The sequence below is a fragment of the Pipistrellus hanaki genome (genome assembly GCF_964339955.1).
Source record: "Pipistrellus hanaki genome assembly, chromosome: 19".
NCBI classification, from domain to species: Eukaryota; Metazoa; Chordata; class Mammalia; order Chiroptera; family Vespertilionidae; genus Pipistrellus; species Pipistrellus hanaki.
The window spans coordinates 14,225,861-14,236,601 of record NC_140521.1 but is presented as its reverse complement, the minus strand read 5'-3'; the positions used below and the strand labels follow the sequence as shown (position 1 = coordinate 14,236,601).

Below are 10,741 nucleotides of genomic sequence, written 5' to 3'. Positions count from 1 at the left end.
GATAAACTGGGCAGCCAGGGCGCATGCAGCATGTCATGAAAACTGCACGTGTGTGCGCGCACACACACGCCACGGTGAGCAACGTCAATGTCGAAACGCAAAGCGTGCAAGTGGCCGAGTCGCCCGCAGTTCAGGTCTCTGCAACCGAGAGCCGCTGCTTCTGCGCTTGCGCCGAAACTGCGCTTCGCCCCGCCCCCTTAGAGCCCCGCCCCCGAGCCCGCTCGCCCCGCCCACCTCCCCTCCTCTTCCCAGCCCCGCCGCCGCCCGCGCATTGCATTGTGGGACACAAACAAAGTGCCCCCAAACAGGCTGGAGTGAGCGCAACGGCAACGGCAACGGCGGCGGCGCCGTCCCGCACGCGCGCTCGGCGGCGGCGGCGGCGGCGGCGGCTCCCTCCCAACCTCCCCTTCCCCTCCCCTCGTTCCCTTTCCCCTTCCCTCCTCCTCCTCTCCCCCCACCCCCACGCCCGGAAAACGCGAGCCGTCGCCGCGCTGCCTTCACACCGCCGCCTGCCCGCCTTCGGCCAACCGCCCCCAACGGCCGTCCCCTCTCGCTGCTCCTCCCCTTCGGCTCCTCGGGAGCACCGCGGGCTCCGGCCTCCCGCCGCTCCGCGCGCTTCCCCGGCTCGCGGGCACGTTGTTGCTGCTGCTGCTGCTGCCAGGCGCCATGCCCCGGCCGCGGGCTGCTCGCGGGCCTAGGCGCGGCGGCCCGAGATAGGGGCCCCCCGTCCCCCGGGGGAGGAGAGAGGCTCGGGCCGCGCGCTCCGCCCCCTCCCCCCGGGCTGTCGCCGCCGCCGCCGCCGCCTCGCCGCCCCAGCTGGCGGGGAGGAGGAGGAGGAGGAGCACCAGGCCTCGGTCCCCGCACCGCCGCCCGCAGGTAATGGGGAGCGGAGGGGAGGGGAGGGGAGGAGGGGGCGAACCTCGGCCAGCCGCCGCTCGTTGCCTGCGCGCCCTCGAGGGCTCCTGCTCAGGGGCTGACAACTGCGCGTTCCCCCCCCATCTGGGCGCTAGACGGAAAGGAAAGCCTTGGGCTGGTCACCCCTATCTGCGTGAGAGACACCCCACAGGGTCCCCCCCTCCCTCCAATGGCATTTAATCCTTCGGGGAGGAGACTGGCCCCTCTTGCCGGCGCTCCCGTCATTAGGGTGCCCGTTGCCTGATACCCTAATCCGGAGGAGGCTGAGGGGTTCCCTCCTCTCACCTGGGCGACCCGGGGAGCCCCAGACCTGATTGCCTTTATTCCCTCTGCTCCCTGGCTGCGTTTTCTCTAGAGCTGGGAAGGAAAAGGAACGGCACGTCTTAGGAAAATAAAAATAAAAATGCAATCACTTCTTTTCCTTCTCTACCTGAGGATCTCTCAGCAGCTGGTCATTTTCTGCTGGCCTAACGAGAAAAGGGGGTTAACCTGAATGATAATTACGTTAGAACTAAGGAGAGGAAATCATGTCTTTCTGAGTTAAATGAATCGTAATTAACCAGGTTAACAACCCAATAATTGTGTACCTTCTTGGAACTTACAACAATGAAGGCAAAATTTTTTTTAAAAATATTCAACATATAGGTAGGTAACTAGATCTGTTGGCGGTTGTGGGGGATCTCTAAGTTCCATTTATTTTCTGACTAGGCTAATACCAAAAGCAAACTTCACAGTTTGGTGACAAGTAGTTTGCAAAGGTAGAGATTTTTATGGTTTTCCTATGGCTTGTTGACGGTTTTCCGTTGGAATTATTGGATAAAGCAGATATTTAAATCTTCATTTCCCCCCATTACTAAACATCAACTGCCAATGGATATTTAATTTTACCTAAAGTTGTTTCTTAATATGGGTTGTGAAAATAATGCTTTTATGTAGTCTTGTAATTTAGAGTGATTGCATTCATTCATTATGAGAACCAGATGAACTTATTTTACGCAGCGCTGCTAGCTAGGCATTTTACATACGTGATCTTACTTAATTTTCAGGACAACCTAACAATTTAGATATTGTTACTTGAGTTTTATAGATGAGACAAAATTAAGTGATATTAAGTAACTTGCCTTAGGCCACACGCCTAGTTAAGTAATAGAGGTGAGATTTGTGGCCAGATATAATTCCAGTGTAGGTGTATTTTCTACTGTACCTCAGATAGTTACACTTGTTAAAAACTTGATTATGAAAAATTTCAGTCTTAAGGAAGTTGAGGAAAAAAATACAGTGAACACTTTATTACCAAATTCATATTGTTCCCCCTCTTCTCCCTTTTTGTGTGTCTCGCATGTGCTACCATTTGAGAACAAGTTGCAAACATCTTGAAATGCAAATATTCCAGTATGCGTGTCCTAAAAATAGACACCTTTTCCTACTAACCCCAATTATCAACATATATAAATTTCCTTATTGAGCCAAAGTCTCTTTGGGAATCCCCCTAACGCCATAGCTATATCCAATCAAGCTTCATGCATTGCATCTGGTGATTGTCTTTTTTAAAAGGCTAGCCTGACAGCTGATCAAACAAACTGTTTTATAGAATGCTCCCCCATTCAGACTTGTTGCCTCATACTATTATGTAATTTATTCCTCTGTCCCTCTGAATTTTCTGTGGCTGGAAGTTAGGTCTAAAGAAAAGCTTGATTAGCTTCAAGTTAAACTTTACTCTGGCAACAATATTTAATAGGTGGTGCTATGCACTTCCGATTGCATCTGGAAGAGGTGCATCCTATCAGTTTGCCATGCTATCAGTGATGCTAAGTGTGACCACTTGATTAAAGGACTACAGATCTATTACAGAGGTGTAGTTTACCTGTTTGTGATTTGTGTGTAATCCCGAGGTAGTACTTAGCACTGCTTTTGGTAAGAGAAAGGGTATCTTTTTAGGAAGTCCACTGGGAAAATGGGGATTGCTTGTGCTTTGGACCCATTCACTTGCATTCTGTCTTTAATCTTAGTAAAAATAGACTGTCCAAGATACAAGTAATAAAATAAAAAAAAGGCCACAAATAAGAACATAAGTATGTATGCAGCTATACCCTTTGTGGTAGATTGAATGGACTAAATATTATGAAGGTGATGGTTACTAACTTTTGTTGAGCCCTTACAAAAAGCCAGCACTGTGCTAAATAAACATTTTTACACATATGATTTAATCTCACACTGAAAGATAAATAAATCTCATATTGACCCATTCATATGCTGCTAGTATCTTTTTTAGCAAGTCAGGAGCATGCTCAATATCCAGGTTTCAATCTAAAGTCTGTTGGTCTTCAGGGCTGGAGCTTAACTACTTTGCTGTAGCTGACAACTAAGTATAACACGTGATAAAAGTGAATATATATGTTTTTGTCCTGTAGCAACACTGGAAATTGCCTGCCCAAGAGCCCCACATGCTTTGTCATGTCTATTATAGCAGACCTTGCTTCAAAAACTGCATTTAGAGAGCACTTTAGTAGGCATTTGAAGAGTAGATAAAACATCAGCAATCAAGATGGATTGATGGTTAGATATATGAATGATAAAACAAATATAGTAGAACGTTATTGGTAGAATCTAGGTCTGGCTGTTTAGGCATTAACTTGTAAATTTATTTAAATTTGCTGTATCTGAAAGTTTGCATAATAAAATGTAAGAGTGATTGAAAATATATTCTTCATTGACAGTTGTATAAAAACCAATAACATGCTATATCTTCTATGTTGACAGTGGTCTTAAACTTTGAGTAAGTGTTCCTGGCCTTGAAAAGATACAACTATTTTGTCATTGAAAATGGCAAAGCATCAAAGACTATTGCAAAGAGGTTTCCTGTATTAGTTAGAGGGTTCTTAAGTAGTTAGGTTCCTTCCAACTATAATTTTAAAATATTTTTATAAATATTACATATATTGTGTTTCCCTGACATTTTATGGTATTTTTTAGGCTGCTATTGAGCATGCTCTTTATATAAGCTTTATCAGCTGTTTTTACTTTAAATCTACCATATTCATGACTGAAATAGTTTTTCATATACTTCAGAATGACTGCTTGAAATTTATTAAGCCAAAAGATACATTAGTTTTTCTTTGTTGTTGTTGTTGTTTAATATATTTTTATTGACATCAGAGAGGATGGAAGAGGGAGCTTGACCGGAATCAAACCTGGGCCTTTCGGTTCATAGGCCAAACCAGCTAGGGCTGTCTTTTTATTTTTAAATTTGTTGGGGTGACATTGATTTTTTTTTGATGTTCTTTATATTAGGAGTACTTCACCCCATTTTAGGCAGTGAGATGGAAATCTATTTTCTTAATCACCAGATCTAAAATAATGATTATATATGTGCCTTTAAAAATACAAAGATACGTTAGATTTATATTATACTCCTGCTTGAAGGACACATTGAGTATTGCATTAATTTCTTCACTAACATTATTATTAGTGCCAAGGGTGACCTTAGCCAGCACATTTTTACATAACTGATCCAGGAATAAATCACTGACTTATATCATAATCATATTTCACATTGGTAATTCTGTCTTATAAGAGTGAAAATTGGTGGATGAAACTTATTAATAGCTTACTCTTCTTGGAGAACGTCTTCCTTGTCTCCACATGGAATGTTTTTCCATTTTAATAATTTTCTTGTATAGCTTTAGAAAAAACCTTAAAATAGAATTGGATACCCAGTCAGTTTGTAATTTTGATAGTCTTAAATCGCTGTCTTTCTACAGGTATTAAATGGTCTATTTCTTTATGTTGATGTGATTTGCTATTCATTTGGTTTTGACAGTTCTGATGCATTCAACTATAAACATCTTGGGTTTAACATATCACCAAGACCATGAATCTCTAGATTTTGTAGAAATTTTACCCTCAGCTTCTGAAGCAACTTAAGATAATTTTTTAAAAATGATTTTCTCTTTAATTCAGTTCTTAACCTGCTAAGTATTTGAGCCTAGCTTACTCTTAGTAAGCAAGCATATTCAATACTACCCACTATTCAGTATTTTATTTGTGCTCCTTGATAAAATTAGGAAATTCTTTAGTCCCAACAAAGAAAACAAAAGGGTTTTCAGAGACTCAGACATACTTTACTTCCATTTCATTTTCCTCTTTTACTGGTGATTACTGGTTGTGTATGTATTTTCATCCACTTTTACCTTTTCTTCATTTTTAACAGGTTGACTCTCTGGGTTTTACTTTTTCCTTGGCTCTTTGCTTTGGATTTTCCAACACTGCTCATTTTCTTTTTGTGGTTTCCCATTACTGAATGAGGACAGTTCCTTTTGTCTTTGGTGTATTTTATGTGCAATATAAAACTACAAACATACTTCTATGAGAAGTATTTCTATTAATAGGAATCGCTGCCTGTCTCTGATTTTATTTAATATGTAAAAAGTAATTTTTAAAAAATGACTGGTACATATAAAGTACAATGTAAGTACTATTAATGATTACTATAAATTTTTTTGAAATTGATTCAAAGTCCCTGCTTTTGTTTTTGACACTTCATTGAGATAGAACTTAAAAGCCATAGATTATTGCCACTACACATTTGTGGTCTTCAGTTTCAATTGGGTTTTCAGTGCCTCCTAGCCATCCTTCATTTCCTTGTCTCCACACATATTTCTCATGTTTGATTTTCCTCAAAATTCTACTTTATTTTCAATCATCTACCTCTACCTATAATTTCAAAGAGAAATAAAAGGCAACACTGTCAGACAAGAACTCCTATTGCTTCTTACTACCCATCTTTAAGCCTAACTAACTACACACTTCCTTTTCTCTTTTTCTTATCCTGGATCTCCTGTTTAAGGCCAGGTCATTCACTGGGCACTGAATCCAATTCCTTTCCACCTGCCCAGAGAGTTATGCTGTTATCACCTTTACAATTTCTTCTTCTCTCAATCTGTTTCCAACAACAATCAAAACATTCTCTGTATACTTTACCACAATTTTAAAAAACTTTAGGTTAAGGGGAATTGTCTAGTTACTCCCTATTTTATAAAAATACCAGAACCTTCCCTCAAGCCCTTATTTCCCTCCAGCTAACCTCTTGCTCTATCTTTAGAACCAAACTTCTTAAGATTGAATTGTCTATACTCACAATTTTCACTTCCTCATTTCTGTAGACTGTTTATCTTTGTCTATTGCCATCGCAATCTAGCATCAAACTAGGCCACCTCTTCCTTATGTGCTATTATAAGGTCATCAGTGACTCCTGTGGCTAAATTAAATAGACTTTGATCTATATCTTATTTGACCTTTCAGTAGCATTTGACACTGTCAACCACTCCTCTTTGGTTTTGAAACATTCTACCCCGTCTTTCTGTATATCTTTCCCAGGTTTTCCTTATGCTGCCTTACCCCTCCCCCTTTTTTCCTTGGTCAGTCTAGCTGAAGGTTTATCAATTTTGCTTATCTCTCAAGAGAAACAAGTTTTTGCTTTACTTTTTTTCTGTGGCTTGTCTACTTTCTGTTTCATTTATGTTTGTACTTAATTTCCTTCTCTTTATTTTAGGTTTCTCTTGTTTTGTTTTGTGGGTTTTTTTTGTAGTTTTTTAAGATAAAAGAGTAGACCACTACTTGTTCTAATAAAATTTGATTTGTGAAAACAGGAGGTAGATTGGGCCATTGATTTTTTTTTTTTAATTGTAGTGAAATAAAAATTTACTACCTTAATGATTCTTTTTTTAAACATATTTTTATTGATTCCGGGGGGGGGGGCCGGGGGGGGGGCGGGGAGATCAATGATGAGAGAATCGTTGATCAGCTGCCTCCTGCATGTGCCCTTGGCCTGAATCAAACCTGGGACTCATTAATCCACAGGTGGATGCTCTATCCACTGAGCCAAACTGGCTAGGGCTTACTGGTAACCATTCTTAAGTGTACAGTTCAGTAGCATAAAGTATGTTCCCTTTGTTAAGTAACTATCACCATTATACATTTCTAGAACTTTTCATCTTGCAAAACTATACTTTACCCATTAAGCAATAATCAGTCTTACTTTCTCCAAGCCCCTGACAACCATCTTCCTACTTTCTGTCTATAAATTTGACTGCCCTAGAGGTGTCATATAATTAGAATCAGACAATATTTGTCTTTTCATGTCTGGCTTATTTCAACATGTTCTCAAGATTTGTGCATAGCACAGTGCATATCAAAATTTACTTTTAAGGCTAAACAATATTCCATTGTATGTATATACCATATTTTGTTTATCCATTTATCAGTGGCTATTGTGAGTAATGCTCCTGTGTTCATTTGTGTGTAAATAGACATTTATGTGCCTACTTTCAATTCTTTGGTACATATACCCACAAGTAGAATTGTTGGATCATGTTATTGGTTTCACTGAGTAATTGTTTCACTGATTTTTCTTAACCTGGAGGTAAACCTCAGTCTCTTCTCAAAGCTCTAAACTCGAAAAAACTTTATGTAGTAAAATGGGTGACATCTTTACTTGATTAGAAAATAGCTAGTTATAAAAGTAAATAGTTTTTTTATAACTCGGATATAGTAACCCATTTGAAAATTCTTCCTGAGAACTTAAACACTTAAGGAGAACCCTTGGGAAATAAACCATCATCAAATAAAGATTGTATACATTTTTGTTAGTGTTCAGCATGAGTAAAACATGTTCTCAAAAATGAGTATTCAAGTGAATCCATTCTAAAAACTGTTATTCCTTTCAAGAAAAACATAGAGATATTTTGTTCTTGTTTAGATTGACAGCAGAGAACAAACTTTAAAATATTTGGCACTGAAATATTTTATTGCTGTGGCTGGGATTTCCAGTACTATCTTATATAATAATAAAGGAATGTGCAAATTGACCATCACGCTGTCACAAATATGGTGGAGCCCATATCCAATAATTGATTGTCGCGCCCTCAAAGATGGCGGCGTTCAGTCCCCTTAGCCCCGCTGGGCTACAGGAACACAGCACGCTGGACCTGCCCCCAGCGGGCCCAGCTGCTCTGTGCACCTGCCTCCGGAGTCCCCCGTCCCCTCAGCAACCCAGGGCCAGCCCAAGGTGCAGGCAAGCCTTGGATGATTGCTGCCCAGGGCCAGCAAGGCTTGTGCTTCTGGCAGTGGCCTCCCTCCCCTGAGGGCTCCTGGACTGTGAGAGGGGGCAGGCCAGGCTGAGGGATCCCCTTCTTCCCCCCCCCCATCCCCCTCCCCACCAGTGCATGAATTTTCATGCATTGGACCTCTAGTGTTGAATAAGAATGGTGAAAGTGGACATCCCTGACTTCCTGCTTTTAAAGAGAAACACTTTTAATTTTTCCCATTGAATTTGATGTTAACTAGGGTTTATCATATATGGTTTTTATGTTGAGGTATGTCCCTTCTACTCCCACTTTGCTGAGACTTTTTTTTTAATCATAAACTAAAGGCCCAGTGCACAAAATTGGTGCACTGGTAGGGTCCCTAGCAGCTGCTTTTTGGGGCCTCCCTCACTTCCCTGGCCGGCCCTGTCCCCTGGACAAACTCCCAGTCAAGGGGACAATTTGCATGCTATGCTTTTATTATGTAGGACTAGAGGCCTGGTGCATAAAACTTGTGCACTGGGACCCCTTCAGCCTGGCCTGCACCCCCTCACAGCCTGGGACCCTTCACTCCTTACTGCCTGCCTGCTCTCTGCTCCTTACTACTTGGCTCGCTGTTCCTTAGTGCTGCCAGGGAGGCAGGAGAAGCCTCCATCACCACTGCTGCACTTGCCAGCTGTGAGTCCGGCTTCTGCTGAGGGGTGATCCCCCTGTGGGAGTGCACTGACCACCAGGGGGCAGCTCCTGCATTGAGCGTCTGCTCCCTGATGGTCAGTGCACATCATAGCAACTAGTCGTTCTGGTCATTCCTCCATAATGGTCAATTAGGCTTTTATTATATAGATGGGTGCTGGACTTTGTTTATTGCTCTTTCTGCATCTATTGATATGGTCATATGATTTTTATCTTTCATTTTGTTTATGCATTGTATCATGTTAGAAAATGTGTTTTTTAGCCGAAACTGGTTTGGCTCAGTGGATAGAGCGTTGGTCTGCGGACTCAAGGGTCCCAGGTTCGATTCCAGTCAAGGGCATGTACCTTGGTTTCGGGCACATCCCCAGTGGGGGGTGTGCAGGAGGCAAACGATTGATGTTTCTCGTTCATTGATGTTTCTAACTCTCTATTCCTCTCCATTCCTCTCTGTAAAAAGTCAATAAAATATATTTTTTAAATGTGTTTTTTAAAAATATGTTAACATGTAATGGGCTTATTTTCTAAAAAAAAAATCTGTTTTTACAGTTTTAAATTTTAATTCATAATATGGTAACTCTTAGTAGACATGGGTGACATAATCAAAAGCTGTTTGAGATTCTTAGTAAGTTTTAAGAGTATAAAGGGGTCCTGAGGTAAAGAGTTTGAAATCTTGCCATCTAGTGCTGAAGCTCCTCAAACCACATAGGTACTTTAAAGTTTGTCCATTTCACCATTTTCCTTGTTATTTGCTGATTACCTTCCTATATTGCAGGATTTGTTATGGGCATTTCAGAATCATTCATACTATTCAATGATTTAAAAAAATATATTTTTATTGATTTCAGAGAGGAAAGAAGAGGTATAGAGATATAGAAACGTCAATGGTGAGAGAGAATCATTGATCAGCTGCCTCCTGCACGCCTCCCAGTGGGAATCGAGCCCACAACCCAGGCATGTATCCTTGACCAGAATCGAACCTGGGACCTTTCAGTTCTCAGGCCGACGCTCTATCCACTGAGCGAAACCAGTTAGGGCCTATTCAATGATTTATTCCATTCATGGGAACAGCATGCTTTCTCATTCTTTACTAATATATTTAGCTCTGCATTTTATCTTAACCATAATTACATACCTCTCTGTTTAACACTTGCAGCATTCTTATAATTTTTGTGCTTATTGATTATGCTGGATTTAATAATATTTATAACCACCTCATAACTAAGCACAGAGAGCAGACTCTAGTGAAGATTAGAGAGCAAAGACTACATGATCTCGGAAGACCATTGTCAGTCATCTCGGAAGTGGACATGATCAGTCCCTTGTCTGCCGGAGGACTTTGATTTGTCAGTAAACAGTCATATGTAGGATGTATCAAATCTTTCTAAATTTGGCTGGGAAGGGAGAGTAGCGGAGGGAAGATTTCCAGGTTTTGAAAGGAGGTGGGAGGTGGGGAATCAAAAATGAGCACCAGATTTTAAGCTCTGGGTGGCTGGGTAGTTGAAAACCATTAATAGAATTAGAAATTTTGCAGTGGAGTATCAGTTGAGGAAAGGAATTTGAGTTGATTTTCAGATGGTTAATTTGAAAGTTTGCAAACATTCAGATGGAATTGTCTAGCACTCCAGCTAGTCACTAGAGGCCCAGAATTAAAGTTCAGGAAAGATGATGGGGTTAGAGATTCTAGATGAATACAGTCAGAGGTGACGATAGAGTAGGAGATCTGTCTATAAGCATATTTCATCTATTCCTCGTTACTGTATCATGTTCTTATGTGTTATTATATGCTAGACAGTGGGCACATTCCATATACAGACTCTTCCTGGCTTATAAGGCTGACTTAGTTTTTTTTTTTTTTTTTTTTTTTTTTTTTATGATGGTGTGACCGAAATACGTATTCAGTAGAAACCGTACTTTGAATTTTGATCGTGCTAGTGATATGCAGTATATACTCATGATTTGCTTTTCCTAGGTGGTTAAAGTTCTGGCCCAATAGTAATTTTTTTCCAACATCATTTTGTAAAATCCTAACTTTCTGTCAGTTTGACAATTTA

At 41.0% G+C, this 10,741-nt stretch overlaps 1 protein-coding gene across 2 annotated transcripts in view; it reads left to right on the top strand.

The window, feature by feature from the left end:
* The first annotated feature begins 290 nt into the window (after positions 1-290).
* ZBTB44 (zinc finger and BTB domain containing 44) overlaps positions 291-10,741 on the top strand; it is a 30,940-nt gene continuing 20,489 nt past the window's right edge. For both annotated transcript variants that reach the window (XM_084868304.1, XM_084868303.1), the window contains exon 1: positions 291-876. The gene's annotated coding sequence lies outside the window, so the exon portion shown is untranslated. The remainder of the gene's footprint in view (positions 877-10,741) is intronic.